The 16,867-nt window shown below is 45.1% G+C and overlaps 1 protein-coding gene across 7 annotated transcripts in view; it reads left to right on the top strand.

Annotated features, from left to right (window-relative positions):
- ADAT1 (adenosine deaminase tRNA specific 1) overlaps window positions 1-16,867 on the top strand; it is a 47,843-nt gene that overhangs the window by 24,613 nt on the left and 6,363 nt on the right. For 5 of the 7 annotated variants that reach the window (XM_032326342.1, XM_032326338.1, XM_032326345.1 and 2 more), the window contains one exon: window positions 6,141-7,216. The exons of the other annotated variants lie outside the window; for them this stretch is intronic. The gene's annotated coding sequence lies outside the window, so the exon portion shown is untranslated. Of the gene's footprint in view, window positions 1-6,140; window positions 7,217-16,867 lie in introns of those variants that run through there. 7 annotated transcript variants of the gene reach the window in all.

The following is a 16,867-nucleotide window of genomic DNA, read 5'->3' as shown; positions in this document are numbered from 1 at the left end:
TTAAATTATATAATTTAGTGGCTTTTAGTTTATCCACAAAGTTGCACAGCCATCACCACAATCAATTTTAGAACATTTTTGTTCTAAATTTGGGGGAAGGGACACTTATCAACCCAGTAGGGTGCCCATTTGCAGCCACTGCCCATTTTCCCTCAACCCCACCCCCACCCCAGCCCTAGGGCAACTGGCAGTCTACTTTCTGTCTCTAAAGATTTGCCTATTCTGAACATTTCATATAAATGGAATCACAGAATACATGGTCTTTTGTGACTGGCTTCTCTCACTGAACATAATGTTTTCAAGATTCGTGATGTGATAGCACGAATCAGCACAGACCCGTACTATGTTCCTTTCTGTGGAATAAAAGTTACATTCAGTTGTATGGATGTATCACATCTTATTTATCCAGTCATCAGTTGATGGGCACCAGGGTTGTTGGCACTTTGGGGCTGTTATGAATAGTGCTGCTGTGAACATTCTTGTAAGTGTTTGTATGTGAACATATGTTCTTAAATTTTTTTTAATGACAGAAGTAACACATTTTTGTCCTAACAAATTATCCTTCAATTTTTTCCATAAGAAATCTTTTTTTAAAATTATTCTTTAAATATTTTATTTATTTGAGAGAGTGAGTGAGCAGGAGAGAGGGGGAGAGAGAACCTGAAGTCAACTCTGCACTGAGCACAGAGCCCTATGTGGGGCTCGATCCAGTAGCCACGAGATCATGACCTGAGCTGAAACCAAGAGTCAGATGCTTAACTGACTGAGCCACCCAGGTGCCCCAAGAAATCTTTTTAGATAGCAGGCAGAAACATCACACCCTGAAGACCAGGCTCTCCCATATGCTGCTTTAATCGGGGAGATTCTTTACCTGACCCCAAATCCCATGTTTATGACAGCAGTTAAAGTAACAACTAGAAGGAGCTCTTATCCACAGAAGATTATGCCTCTCTCTCTCTTACGAGATGGTCTTTAAAGATTTTTATGAGAATATAAGGAGGTGGTGTCTTAAACAAAACAAAAAAAAAGAGGTGGTGTCTTTTTATTCCAAAGTTTTATGGTAGATTTGTCAAATCAGTACCAAGAAAACCCCTAAATACAAAAAACACCCCTACATTTAGACTTTAGAGCAGAAACTGGGGAAACCCTGAAGGCTTCAGACAAAAGGTAGCTTCATCTTGGGCTCCACCTGTTTTCTCAAGACCTGAAAGGGATGCTCGGACATCCAACTTCCTACCTTTTACTTGAACCTCTTAAAACCCTTGTAATCTCACCTATGCCTTAAAATCACCTCTCTGAAATATTGGGAGGTTCTTAAATTTCATACATTTAATTAGATCACGTATTTTTAACTTGTGTTTCTTAACCCATATTTGATAACTGCTTCTAATTTTTATTTTTATTTTTTATTTAAATTAAATTAACATATAGTACTTTATTATTTTCAGAAGTGGAGTTGAATGATTCTTCAATCCTTTTTTTTTAAGATTTTATTTATGGGCCCCTGGGTGGCTCAGTGGGTTAAAGCCTCTGCCTCTGGCTTGGCTCATGGTCCCGGGCTCCTGGGATCAAGCCCTGCATCGGGCTCTCTGCTCAGCGGGGAGCCTGCTTCCCCTCCTCTCTCTCTGCCTGCCTCTCTGCCTATTTGTGATCGCTGTCTGTCAAATAAAAAATTTAAAAAAAAAAGATTGTTTTTACTTAGGAGACAGCAAGAGCAGGATGAGTGACAGAGAGAGAAGCAGGCTCCCCACTGAGTAGGGATCCCAATATGGGGCTTAATCCTGAGTTTCCAGGATCATGATCTGAGCTGAAGGCAGATACCCAACCAACTGAGCCACCTGGGCACCCCTCATCAGTCTTAAATACCTAGTGCTCATTATATCATACACCCTCCTTAATGCCCATCACCCAGTTACCCCAGCCCCCTACCCCTTCCCCTCCAGCAACCTTCAGTTTGTTTCCTATGATTAATAGTCTTTCATGGTTTGTCTCCTTCTCTGATTTCATCTTTTTGTACTTTTCCGTCCTTTCCCCCATGATCCTCTGTTTTGTTTCTGAAATTCTACATATAAGTGAGATCATATGGTAATTGTCTTTCTCTGATTGACTTATTTCACAAAGCATAATACTCTCTAGTTTCATCTACATCATTGCAAATGGGTAAATTTGATTTTTTTGGTGGCTGAGTAGTATTTCATTGTGTATGTACACCACATCTTCTTTGTTCATCTGCCAGTGGACGTCTGGGCTCTTTACATAGTTTGCCTGTTGTGGACGCTGCTGCTATAAATACTGGGTTGCAGGTGCCCCTTCAAATCACTACATTTGTATCTTTGGGGTAAATACCCCATAGTGCGATTGCTGGGTCATTGGGTCATAGGACATTCAACTTTTTGAGGAACCTTCATACTGTTTTCCAGAGTGGCTGCAACAGCGTGCGTTCCCACCAACAGTGTAGGAGGGTTCCCCTTTCTCCGCATCCTCGCCAACACTTGTCATTTCCTGACTGGTTAATTTTAGCCATTCCAACTGGTGTGAGGTGGTATCTCGTTGAGGTTTTGATTTGTATTTCCCTGATGCCAAGTGATGTGGAGCACTTTTTCATGTGTCTGTTGGCCATCTGGATGTCTTCTTTGCAGAAATGTCTGTTCATGTCCTCTGCCCATTTTTTTAAAAATATTTTATTTATTTATTTGGAAGACAGAGATCACAAGTAGGCAGAGAGGCAGTCAGAGAGAGAGAGGAGGAGGAGGAGGAAGCAGGCTCCCTGTTCAGCAGAGAGCCCGATGCAGGGCTCAATCCCAGGACGCTGGGATCATGACCTGAGCCAAAGGCAGAGGCTTTAAACCACTGAACCACCCAGGCACCCCCTCTGCCCATTTCTTGATTGGATTATTTGTTCTTTGGGTGTTGAGCTTCATAAGTTCTTTATATATTTTGGGTACTAGCCCTTTATCTGATAAGACATATGGAAGTATCTTCTCCCATCCTGTTGGTTGTTGTTTGGTTTTGTCGACTGTTTCCTTTGCTGTGCAAAAGCTTTTTGTCTTGATGAAGTACCAATAGTTCTTTTTTGCCTTTGTTTCCCTTGCCTTTAGAGACGTGCCTAGCAAGAAGTTGCTGCGGCTGAGGTCATAGAGGTTGCTGCCTGTGTTCTTCTCTAGGATTTTTATGGATGCTTCTAATTTTTAAATTCCTTTTAAAACATGTTGAGGGGGCGCCTGGGTGGCTCAGTGGGTTAAGCCGCTGCCTTCGGCTCGGGTCATGATCTCAGAGTCCTGGGATCGAGTCCCGCATCGGGCTCTCTGCTCAGCAGAGAGCCTGCTTCCCTCTCTCTCTCTCTCTCTGGCTGCCTCTCCGTCTACTTGTGATTTCTCTCTGTCAAATTAATAAATAAAAAAAAAAAAAAAAAAAAATCTTTAAAACATGTTGAGAAAATTTTAAATGGACACAAAAATAGAATAGTGCACCCCCCAACCCCCATGCACTTGCTCACGCGCACGCGCGCGCTCTCTCTCTTTCTCTGTCTCAAATAAATGAATAAAATCTTCAAAAAAGAAAGAAAACTTCTGCGGTGCCTGGTTGGCTCAATGGTTAAGCCTCTGCCTTAGGCTCGGGTCTTGATCTCAGAGTCCTGGGATCAAGCCCCACGTCGGGGGCTCTGCTTGGCGGGGAACCTGCTTCCCCCTCTCTCTGCCTGCCTCTGCCTACTTGTAATCCCTCTCTCTTTCTCTCTCTCTCTCTCTGTCAAGTAAATAAATAAATAAAAATCTTTAAAAAAGAAAGAAAACTTCTTAGGCGATTCTGCATACATCTGTTGCACAATGTGAAGAGGAACATCTGGTTGCCCCACGTTCGGTGACCGAGCAGTGGGTTCAGTGGTGTCAGCCTTATCTCTCCCACCGTGAAGTTCCCTATCATCTTTTCACCTAAAGGTTTTGGCAGCTGGGTCAGGGATCCCCAAGACCACCCTCAGGTTTGATGAGCCACTGGACAGACTCACAGAACACACCAAGGCTGTCAAACTTACCATTTATGTCAGTGAAAGGGCGCAGATTAAAATCAGCAAAGAGAAAAGGCGGCCCGGCTCAGTCCAGCAGAAAACAGGTGCAAGGTTCCAGTCGTCTTCCCTGTATGAACCATGTGCGTCTGACGCTTTGACATCCGGGGCCTCGCTTACCTGACGAGACTGCCTCCAGGAGTCTAGCCAACTCCCAGAGAGAGTAAAAGATTCCGGCCACGCACTGCAAGGCTCACAGCCCAGCCACCTGCTGCATGGGGCTCTCATACTGGCCGCCTGCACTCCTCACCCCAGCTCCAGGTACCGGAAAGCCAGGGACAGCCCTTATGCCTCAGGTGCCACTGAAATGAATCAAACTAGCCAATCCCCAGTCTGCCCAGCTGCCCCATCCCTCCCTTCGCCCTTATCATAACACCTCGTGCTCACATGTCCTCGCTCCCTCTGCCTCCGGACCAACCCTGGTACTTCTCCATCAGATGGAAGGGCGCCTGTGGCCCAGCGCGCCTCTCCTCCTACATTCGCAAACTCTCCCAGTGGACTTGCACACAGGGCACTTAATTCCCCCAGCAATGACGCGTGACCGTACAGCCAAAGTTTTGCTTCAAGTGCCGCTGCCGTGGGGCTTGCGCGGGGCCACACCCCATCACAAAGAATGATCTGGCCCAAGATGTCACTAGTGCTGAAGGTGAGAAACCCTCATCTAGGGATTGTGTTTTAAAGTCACTTGAGGGCCGCCTGGTGGCTCAGTCAGTTAATCATCTGCCTTCAGCTCAGGCCATGATCTCGGGGTCCTGGGATGGAGCTTCTGCTGGGTGGGAGTCTGCTTCTCCCTCTGCCTCTGCCCCTCCCCCCCCATGCTGTCTGTCTCTCTCTCTCTGTCTCAAATAAATAAAACCTTTAGGGGCGCCTGGGTGGCTCAGTGGGTTAAAGCCTGTGCTTTCAGCTAAGGTCATGATCTCGGGGTCCTGGGATCGAGCCCTGCATCAGGCTCTCTGCTCAGCAGGGAGCCTGCTTCCTCCTCTCTCTCTGCCTGCCTCTCTGCCTACTTGTGATCTCTCTCTGCCAAATAAATAAAATCTTAAAAAAAAAAAATCTTTAAAAATAAAGTCACTTGAAATCGCTCCTCTTCCAAATCTATACACAGTTAGCTTTGTTTCATTTTGCTTTTCTATTTTGGGGGAAGGGGGGGATGGCTTTTCAAAAATTATGTAAAATATTTATATGATTCCAGAGTTAAAACCAGTAAAAAAAAATCAGGGGTAAAAGCAAGGTACATTCAGATAGGTCGACCGTCCTCTCCCTCCCGTTTGTCCCTTGGTCCAGCACTGACCAGCAATTTTTATTAGTAATTGGTGGTTTTCTTGCTTTTCGAAATGCTCTGTTACGAGCCTCGATACAGTATTCTGTATTTTTGCCAGGGTGTCTTTGGATCCATTTTTAGAAGTAGGATTTGCTGGGTGAATGGGTAAATGAACATACAGTTTTTCTTTATTGAAATCCATCTTCAAGGCTCTGTTTCTAAATACAGTGAGTGCAAAGAAAAAAGAAAAGCAAAATACAGGATAGCGTTAGTAAATTCCATTTCTATAAAAAAGAAGAGTGAGAAATTTATATCTGTGTTTTACTTGTATATGCCAGACTATCTCTGACTCAATACAAGAAGCCACTTAACCACTAAACACGGGGCCCCACGGAAGGGTAAGGGAATGCCTCCCTCCCCAGGAGGGAGAGGGAGACTTCTCACCGAAGACCCCTTGTATTTTGTTATTTTTGAATTTTGAACAATGTTAATAGCATGCCTGTTTTAGAAATTTACAAAATGGAAAAAAAAAAGTCTCAAAAACCCCAGGAAATACTCAGAAGTGACATTGTGTAGGGAAGAGAGACTTTCCAAGCTATTTTCGGCACCTCTGCTTGTAATTCCGCAGACTCATCTAACAAACCCTCTTACGGAGTTTGGCTCCAGAGGGGCCTGTACACCTCCAGCATTGCTGCTTTGTTCTGGATTCGCAAGTGGATTCTAATGTCACATCTATGTGTGCCTCATTTTTATTCTTTTTCTTTAGAATTTTTAACATGTGGCTTGATTGAAATAATTGTGTGCATATATTCCATGCAGTCATTTCTGCCTGAAAGCACGGGCCTAACTGCCTCATTTTATGGAGTTGCCGGTGCCAAGCATTAGCTCACCGTCTGGGGAAACGAAGCTACTACGGAGAAAATGAGCCGCCCTGGCTGCAGCACTCGCCTTGGAAGGGAAGCAGGCCCCATCGGACTGGGTCGTGTCTGTGGCTGGTGGAGAGCTGCCTGCACCTGGGCCTCGGCTGCATTTGTTGGCCTGGAAGCAGTGTTCTGAGCAAACCTTCACCCAACTTTTCCAGTTTCTAAAACCCAGTTTCCTTGCAGGCTAGTTAAGTGGCTGAGGACAGCATTAGATTTTCAACCAGCCCTGTCCTCTGGGGATGCTATGTGGAGAGGCCAGATGAGCTGGGAGGAGGAGGCCCCGCACAGCAGGAAGGTGACCAAGACTAGGAAGTGGCTTCTCCATTGAAAGATGGCGGACATGTGCTCGCTCGCAAGGGCTCGGCCAGTTCTCCCAGATACAAAGCCAGTATCCTGAAGGTTAGCTGAGGTGGGACACGGAAAGAGTCAAGAAAGCAGATACGTTAAAGGAAACTTGACTTTCCAGAAAGAAGCATTCTTTTTGTACCACATGCTGAAGAATCATAGTTGGCCTTCATCTCTCATAAAACGTGAATCCCTTTAAACCTAAATGTGTCTGTACTGCGGTTAAGACGGACTTCCTGGAAGGCTGTCCAGATGGATCCAAAACAAATCTTAAGTAGTACTTGTGGTCCAAAAAGGGGAGGAAAATCTGCAGAGACAGACTCCTCGGCTGCAGGCAAGGTTGCATACGTTCAGTTTTTAGTTCTTAAAACCCCAAAACTAACCAACAGGGATAGGAATCAAAGAATGGTTGTTGCCTGGTGGGGGAAGAAGCAGGATGGACATTGAGTGGAAAAAGGCCTAAGGGGACTTCCTAGGATTATGGAAATTTTGATAGAAGTGTTGATTACATGGGTGTAAACATTTGTCAAAATTTATTAAACTCTGCCCTGAAAATCTGTGCATTTTATTCTACGCCATTATACCTCAACTTAAACATGTAGAAACAAATAAACCCTAGTCCTATTATTTCGTATCTGTGTGGATGTGGGGGAAGTATTTAATCTGACTTCCGGTCTATCACCTGGTTGTACAAAATGAGGTCCCAGCAATTAGGATGCTTGGTGTTTTTTTCAACTGTGAGGTAGGATTTCTCATAAATTCTTAATTGGGTCAATAATGCAAAGAGAAATTTTCTCCAGGAATCTGAGTCCATTGACACTTTGAGATACATATGGCCTCAGTCATGTTGGTGACAAGAGAGAGATGGAAATAATTCTTGTCTTCGCCTAGTCACTCGGGTTCTGAATTTGGGTGTGGTTTTTTTTGCCCCTTATACAAATAAGCCAGCAGGGGGTAGGAACCCGCTTTTAGCACTAAGCGTGTTCAGCACTTCATTTCAATCTCCAAATTCAGCAAAGTGTCTTAATAGGAAAAAGGGAAAGACAGAGATTCACTCCAAGTGGGGACACAGGCTGCCAAATGCTGGGCTCAAGCACATGTTCCCTGAACTTAGGCTGGGCTCCAAGAGGAGAAGAGCTCACAATGGAAACAATGATGGCTGTTTGCTCAGGCAGCCAGGAGAATGAAAAGCGCATTGAAACCCAGCAGTGTCTCCACGGGGAGAGGTACGGTGGGCCCCTTCCTGGTGAGACCAACCTGTCAACAGAGCAGGATAACAGAGCCCATTCCCAACAATAAGACCTTTCTGTGCAACCTCAGGAGATCGCGGAGAAGTTCTGCTATGGGCCCCCCAAGCCTTGCTCAACAATAAGTGCACACTCAATCTAATTCACCCTGTCTTGGTTGAATTAGATTCTTTCAATAGAGAAGAGCTCTTCTCGAGGTATATTCCCCCATCGCCACCAAGATTTCACCCAGTTCCTTTTTTATTGCGATGACTGTGGGCTCTTTTGACCTCCAGTCGGTACTTTTCCAGCTGGTATTTCCTTTTTCTTTTATATATATATATATACACATATATATATGTGTATATATATATATATAAAAGAAAAAGGAAATATATATATGTGTATATATGTATATATATATACATATATATGTATATATATATACATATATACACATATATATATATACATATATATGTGTATATATATATATATTTTTTTTTTTATCTTAAGTAATCTCTAAGACCAACATGGGGCTTGAACTCAGGACGCAGAGATAAAGAGGCCCATGCTCCACCGGCTGAGCCAGCCAGGCGCCCCTCAGCTGATATATATATATATATTTTTTTAATAACTTTTTATTTTTTATAAACATATATTTTTATCCCCCGGGGTACAGGTATGTGAATCACCAGGTTTACACACTTCACAGCACTCACCAAAGCACATACCCTCCCCAATGTCCATAACCCCACCCCCCTCCCCCCTCAGCTGATAATTTCACGCCATACTTTTTGGTCTTCGTTGATCCATTGCCGTTGTGGACATCATTCTGTCCTAGCCCGTCCATACTGCCAAGCCGAGAAACCAGGGGGCGGCGGGAGAAACAAGGCTCCGGGCGATAGAGTGGCAGCACAGTCTCCACCAGGCCCGGACGACCGCGCCCCCTCAGCTGTGCTGCCACAGGCGGACCAGACAGGGCCGCCCACCCCTTGGCTCCTTCACGAAAGACGAAGGGCCACATGGGTTAGTATTCTGCTTGCATCCACTTTGGAGGAATTCTGTTCCTAAACAGGAATGTTCAAAAACTGTGGCACAGGGGGTTGCAAACCCAAGCACTTCTAGGGGTTGGAAGCTCAAAGCAGGCGGAGTGAACTGAGAAGTGTAGTCCTTGTCCAACAAGGAGCCATTATTTTGTTCCAGCTGATTGTCATCAGATGTTAAGAATTCTGGGGGGAGAAGCAGGAAAGTGGGGCTGTTACCTGTCTGGGGGCCACACAGAGACACGGACCTTCAGTGTGGATCTTTTGGTCTAGCAGAACAAGGATGCTTTGGGGCCATCGACCTGAGGCGGAACTGCGGCTCAGGTGGCACCGCCGGTGTGATCCCAGATAGGCCGGTACGTGCGTACAGGGTCCGCGCTCGCCTTCCAAATGAGGGCACAGCTCCCGCCAGCAGGAGGGTCGCAGGGATGAGCTGAGACCACGGATAACACGGGTATGGGGAGGACTGCCTGCCTCGCACACAGCGAACCCCAACCTTGGTATTTCAGCTCGTACGTGACTCACACGTAAGTCAGATGCCTTCTGAACACCATCGCTATGGCAGGCGTTTTGCTATGACCTGAGGTTCAAGTCCCCTCACAGTGGCAACAGCGCAGTGTGAGGGTGGCTGTGATTGAGGTCGAACACCCTACCTGGCAGGGGGAGGCGCAGAAAGATCTCATGAGCCCAGGTTCACTTGGGCAGAGGCAAAGGCAGAAGGAAGGATCTGGGGTTAGCAAGCCAAGAGAAATGGTGGTGTGTGCGGGACGGTTTCGTGAGGATATTTGGGGCCAAATCATCATATACACAGGCCAGAGAAAAGAGCAGGCCACGGCTGTGCTGGTAGAGTATGAGGGCCAGAGAGGAACTTGGGCGGGTCAGGGAGGACTTTGTCCATCCTGCAAAGGAGAAAGGTTTTCTCCTGACAACTCCGCCATTCAGGGATTATGAGAAAAGGGTATTGGGAAGAAAGATGGATTTTAGAAGGATCACTCTCCTCTGTGGCAGGGAGGTTGGAACGGCAGGGGCAGGGATGCTGGTGGGGATATCAGAGCTTGGGGGTCACTGGAGTAATTCAAGGAGAAATGAGGAGGCCCAGACAATGCTGGTGTTAGGAGCCATAGGAAGGGGATCGGCGAGGCTGATCAGCTAGTGGCAGGTAGGGGATGAGGGAGGGAGTAATGAGAATGCTCCAAGGTCCCTGCTGGGTGGCAGGACAGAATGTGGTGCCATGCATCAGCAAAGGGGCCCCCGGGAGAGGAGCTGCAGGCCGGGGACGACGGGCTCAGTTTCAGAGTTTAGGATTTCTGCACTATCTTGGGATAAGGACTGGGAGTGGGCATTTGCAGGGGCTGGCTTGGGGCTCAGGAGAGATGGGCTGCACATAGAGATTTGCGGGTCATCTATTTTCAGGAAGTCCTTGAGGACATGAGTTAGGGTAAAAGCATCCAGACGGAATGTGGGTGGAATGATAAGAGAAAGGGGGCGTGGACGGAGCCCTGGAGGCCATGGAGGGCTCGGGAACAAGTGGAGAAGCAGAGAAAGAGTGTGATCAGGAGGCCAGAGGGAAAAGACAGGAGCTTCAAGCTGGGGGAGGGTGTGGCGGGCATAACCTAAAGGGTAGACTATATAAAAAGAGACAGAGACGGTAGGAGCTGAGAACCTTGTTCCCCGCCTCCTTCCCCACCGAGGGACAAGGTTATTTCTGGCATCCTCAGCAAGCGTCGGGGAAGCCAGCCTCTCCCGGGCTAAGGACTAAGGGAAGGGGAAGTGAGAAACGGAGGCACTGTGTGTTCTTCCTCAAGAAGGGCCAGTCTCTGTTCTTGCTGATGTAACTTAGAAACAAAAAGTTGGGAAGTATTTCACACATAACAATAAAAAGAACATCCGCCACACAATTGACAGTAAACATTTACTGATTTGCTTCATGTTTTTATTTTCTGGAGAAATGAAACAGGACTAGTTGTATTTGAAACCCCACTTTTACCAACGCCTGACCCCCCAGCCTCCCCAATACTGTCCCTACCTCCGTTAGGTAGCCACCACCCTCAACTGTACAGTTTATACTTTCTTACCTAAGTTTGTATCCCGAAGCAATGCATACTATTATTTTGCATGTTTTTACATTTTTTTAAAAGATTTATTTTTTTAAGTAAACTATACCCAACATGGGGTTCGAACTCATGATTACGAGATCAGAAGTCGCACACTCCACTGACTGAGCCAGCCAGGAGCCCTGCATGTTTTTAAATTTTAAATGATATGCTGAATAAATTTCTGCATCTTCCTTTTTTCCTTCCTCAGCACCATTTTGGATATTCATTTCTTTTACCATCCATAGCTCTCGTGCATTCATTTTACCTGCTGTATAGTATTCTTTATGTGAATAGACTGCATATCACCCCTCCATTCTCCAGTTGGTGAACATTTAGCTGGCTTCTGATATTTTGCTCAGGCAAACAAGGTTGCAGTGATCATTCTTGGACATGTGTCTTGTACATGGGTGGGGATATTTCTAGGGTATATACCTAGACGTGGAATTTGCTAGGTAATGGGTTATCTGTATTTTTAATTTTACCTGATATTGTGAAATTGCTTGCCAATGTGATGCTACCAGTTTACACCCACAGAAGCACTTGATAAGAATTCCACATATTTCACATCTTCCCTACCATTTTTTTTTTAAGATTTTATTCATTCATTTGACAGGCAGATATCACAAGTAGGCAGAGAGAGGGGGGAAACAGGCTCCCCACTGAGCAGAGAGCTCAATGTGGCGCTCAATCCCAGGATCCTGGGATCATGACCTGAGCCGAACGCAGAGGCTTTAACCCACTGAGGCGCCCACCAAAGCACCCCACCAAGCCTGGAGCCCACCATGGGGCTTAAACTCATGACCCAGGGGCGCCTGGGTGGCTCAGTGGGTTAAAGCCTCTGCCTTCCGCTCAGATCATGATCCCGGGTCCTGGGATCGAGCCCTGCATCAGGCTCTCTGCTCAGCGGAGAGCCTGCTTCCCTTCCTCTCTCCCTTCCTCTCTCTCTCTGCCTGCCTCTCTGCCTAATTGTGATCTCTGTCTGTCAAATAAATAAATAAATAATCTTTTAAAAGATAATTAAAAAAAAAAAAAACTCACGACTTAGAGATCAAGACCTGACCTGAGATCAAGAGCCGGACCCTTAACCAGCTGAGCCACCCAGGTGCCCCTTCCCTACCATTTTTATTTTTTATTTTTTTTTAAAGATTTTATTTATTCGTTTGATATACAGAGATCACAAGTAGGCAGAGAGGCAGGCAGAGAGAGAGAGAGAGGAGGAAGCAGGCTCCCTGCTGAGCAGAGCGCCCGATGTGGGGCTCGATCCCAGGACCCTGAGATCATGACCTGAGCCAAAGGCAGAGGCTTAACCCACTGAGCCACCCAGGCGCCCCTTCCCTACCATTTTTAAATGTTACAACTTAATTTGGCCAATTTGACAAGTATGAAATGGTATCCCCTAGTTTACTTTCCTTTGCACTTTCACAGGGCCACCAGCCATATAGTATAAGAGTGAATCCTTCAATGTAGAGCTTGTGCACTGCACAACTCTAGGGGGCACTGTTCACATTGTAGTCTGAAAACACACTCTAGAGTTGGTACAATGTGCAATGTATACAGTGCCCCTAAGTAACAGTAAGGATTTTCTGTTGTTCTCGTTCTGTTGGGCTGTTATACCTTACTAATTGGAAAAATTCTAAAGAGAGTTCTTTATTCTGGATATGAATTCTTTTTTAAATTTATATCTGTTGTGGGTGCCGGGGTGGCTCATTCGGTTAAGTGTCTGCCTTCAGCACGGGGCATGATCCTGGAGTCCTAAGATCAAGAGCAGGGAGTCTGGTTCTCCCTCTGATCACGCCCCCGCTGCCATGTTCTCTCTCTCTCTCTGTGTCAAATAAATAAAATCTTTTCCTAAAAATTTAGGAAAATATCTTTCCCTAAAAGATTTTATTTATTTGACAGAGAGAGACACAGCAAGAGAGGGAACACAAACAGGGGGAGTGGGAGAGGGAGAAGCAGGCCTCCCACCGTGTGGGAAGCCCGATGTGGGGCTGGATCCCGGGACCCCGGGACCATGACCTGAGCCGAAGGCAGACGCCTACCGACTGAGACACCCAGATGCCCCAATAAATACTTTTAAAAAGTGTGTATCTGTTGCCAATGTGTTCACCTAATCTGTGGCTCCTATTCTGTTATAGTACCTTTTTCCTTATGCAAAATTTTCATTTTTTTAATTAAGAAATGTAAATGTAATTAGCTTAAATGTTTCAGTTTTTTACTTTATTGTATTTTTTTTAAAGATTTACTTGAAAGAGAGAGCAAGCGAAAGAGAGGGTATGAGTGGCGGGGGAGGAGGGGCAGAGGGACAGAGAGAAGACGACTCCCCTCTGAGCACTGAGCAGGACATGGGGCTTAATCCCAGACTCTGGGATCATGACCCGAGCCGAAAGCAGACACTTAATAGACTGAGCCACCCAGGCACCCCTATTGTATTTTTTTCTCTTGTCTAAGAACTCCTTGCCTATCCCAAAGTCACAGATATTCTAAATTTCTTTTCTAGATTTTTTAAAAAAAAGTTTTGCTTTTCCACACTTAATTCTTTAAGTCATCTTGGTGAAATATGAGGATCTATTTTTAAAAAATATTTAAGTAAATATTTACTATACCCAACATGGAGCTTGAACCCATAAGCTTGATCAAGTCGCACACTCTCCCGACTGAGCCCGATGACCCAGGATCTATTTTTTCCATATATATAGCCAATGACAGAATCTGAGATTAAGGGGCACCTGGGTGGCTCAGTGGGTTAAAGCCTCTGCCTTCAGCTCAGGTCATGATCCCAGGGTCCTGGGATCGAGCCCCAACATCGGGCTCTCTGCTCAGCAGGGAGCCTGCTTCCTCCTCTCTCTGCCTGCCTCTCTGCCTACTTGTGATCTCTTGTCTGTCAAATAAATAAATAAAATCTTTGAAAAAAAAAAAAAAAAAGAATCCAAGATTAACCAGTCCATCCTTTCCCTTTTGCTTTTCATGCTGTCACTGTTATATTTTAAACATTCGTCTGTCTCTGGGCTTCTGTTGTGTTTCCCGGTTTATTTGTCTATCTCTGTGCCATATGGTACAGTCTAATTAACTACTGCTAAGATAAGTCTCCCCAGCTTGTTTTTCTTAACACTTCTTGGTTATTCTTGGCCTTTTGCTCTTCTAGATGGATTTAGCATCAGTTGTCAGATCCCACAAAACAAAACAAAACTGGCTGGGATTTTTACTGGAATTGCGTTATAGATTAATCTACAGCAATATGCAGCTTTACAATACTGGGTGTCCTCATCCTCAGATATTGGGAATATTAGTGTATCTCCTTTCATTTAGGTCTTCTTTCGTGTCCTTCAATAATGTTTTGTCATTTTCTCCATGAAGGTCTTGAATATCGTATGAAATTTATTCCTATGCACTTACAGATGTTTGCTCTGAGGAGATCTTTTTGCCTATTTTATTCCCTAATTGGTTATAGATGATATGTAGAAACAACATCCACATGTGTAACTCCTCTGGTACCCAGCAACCGTGCTGAACTTTATTTGTTTGAAGTTTTACAGATTCTCTTGGATTTTTCTGTATAGACAATTACTGTCTACATATAAGAACACTTGAGTCGTCCTGTCTCATTTTTATGCCTCTCATCTACTTTTCCTCTCTTACTGTATTAGCTGGCTTTATGCCGGGACACGGTGAGTAGAAGCCCTGGTAGACTTTTTTTTTTTTTAAGATTTTATTTATTTATTTGACAGAGATCACAAGTAGGCAGAGAGGCAGGGAGAGCGGGGTGGGGAGGCGGAGGCAGGCTCCCTGCTGAGCAGAGGGCCCGATGCGGGGCTCGATCCCAGGACCCTGAGATCATGACCTGAGCCAAAGGCAGAGGCTTTAACCCACTGAGCCACCCAGGCACCCCTACCACATCTTTATCCATCCGTGTGTTGATGGACATCTGGGCTTGTTCCATAGTTTGGCTATTGTGGACGTTGCTGCTATAAACATTCGGGTGCACGTGCCCCTTCGGATCACTACATTTGTATCTTTAGGGTAAATGCCCAGTAGTGCGATTGCTGGGTCATGGGGTAGCTCTATTTTCAACTTTTTGAGGAACCTCCATGCTGTTTTCCAGAGTGGCTGCACCAGGTTGCATTCCCAGTGTATGCAAGAGGGTAAGAGGGTAACAGTGTAAGCGTAAGAGGTTTCCCCTTTCTCTGCATCCTTGCCAACACCTGTCATTTCCTGACTGGTTACTTTTAGCCATTCTGACTGGTGTGTGGTGGTAGCTCAGTGTGGTTTTGATTTGTATTTCCCTGATGCTGAGTGATATTGAACACTTTTTCATGTGTCTGTTGGCCATTTGGACGTCTTATTTTTTTTTTTTTTTAAGATTTTATTTATTTATCAGAGAGAGAGAGAGAGCGAGCACAGGCAGACAGAATGGCAGGCAGAGGCAGAGGGAGAAGCAGGCTCCCTGACGAGCAAGGAGCCCGATGTGGGACTCGATTCCAGGACGCTGGGATCATGACGTGAGCCGAAGGCAGCTGCTTAACCAACTGAGCCACCCAGGAGTCCCTTGGACGTCTTATTTAGAGAAATGTCTGTTCATGTCCTCTGCCCATTTCCTGATTGGATTATTTGTTCTTTGGGTGTTGAGTTTGAGAAGTTCTTTGTAGATTTTTGGATAGTAGCCCTGTCATGTACAAGTATCTTCTCCCAGGGGCGCCTGGGTGGCTCAGTGGGTTGAGGCCTCTGCCTTTGGCTCAGGTCATGATCCCAGGGTCCTGGGATCAAGCCCCGCATCGGGCTCCCTGCTCAGAGGTAAGCCTGCTTCCCCCTCTCACTCTCTGCCTGCCTCTCTGCCTACCTGTGATCTCTGTCAAATAAATAGACAAAATCTTAAAAAAAAAAATCTTCTCCCATTCCGTTGGTGTTCTTTGGTTTTGTTGACTGTTTCCTTTGCTGTGCAAAAGCTTTTTAGCTTGATGAAGTCCCAATAGTTCATTTTTGCTCTTCCTTCCCTTGCCTTTGGTGATATACTACCCATTCTTGAGCTCAATTCTACCTGGTCATGATTGTTTTGTTTATTTAAGAGACAGTGAGTAAGTAAGTGAGAGAGCACAGCAGGAGGGAAGGTCAGAGGGAGAAGCCGACTTCCCACTAAGCAGGAAGCCCAAAGCAGCGCTCAGGTCCAGGACTCTGGGATCATGACCCAGCTTAACTGACTAAGCCACCCAGCCGCCCCGGTCGTAACTGTTCTAGCACACTGCAAAATTTTATTTACTAGTATTTTATTTAGGATTTTTCTGTGGTGATAAATGAGATCAATCTGTAATTTTTCTCTTATGAAGTTTTGGCATTTGGATTTCAGTGTCAAAATCAATTTGTGATCATTCATTTTCTAATCTCTGAAAATTTAAGAATGGGTTAAGGTATCCTTATATAGTTTGATAAAATTCATCTGTAAAACTTTGCTACTGTCTTTTAAGGACTGGAATTAGGGGAAACTAGATGCTACTTTTTTTTTTTTTTTTTTAACTTTTCAAACCTTCATTCAGATGCTACATCCTAAAGGCAAGATGGACAAATCCATTTTTATTGGTATTACAAATAAGGCTGCTTTCCTCAGTAGCTTGTTTTATAGATAACAGCTGCTCCCTCCTCTGACCCAAGAATACTTTCTAGTATCACTTTTTTAATTATATATGTGTAGGTTTACCCCCATACTGTAAGCTCTGGAGGATGAGCTAATGTTTTTATTCCTGTTTATGCCTCACTGTCCAGCAGTGTGAAGCACATTGTAAACAGAAAAAACAAACACCATGACATGATTTCACCCGGCCAACTGTCTTTCCTCTTAAATCTCAAGTCTGGTGTCTCCGCTGTCACTTGGTAGCGGTATAGCTATGAGAATTACATTACCTATATCTCATGAGTACCTTT

This window comes from Mustela erminea, chromosome 19 (assembly GCF_009829155.1).
Source record: "Mustela erminea isolate mMusErm1 chromosome 19, mMusErm1.Pri, whole genome shotgun sequence".
Taxonomy (NCBI): domain Eukaryota; kingdom Metazoa; phylum Chordata; class Mammalia; order Carnivora; family Mustelidae; genus Mustela; species Mustela erminea.
The sequence above is the reverse complement of the archived record's forward strand: the minus strand, read 5'-3'. Positions and strand labels throughout refer to the sequence as shown.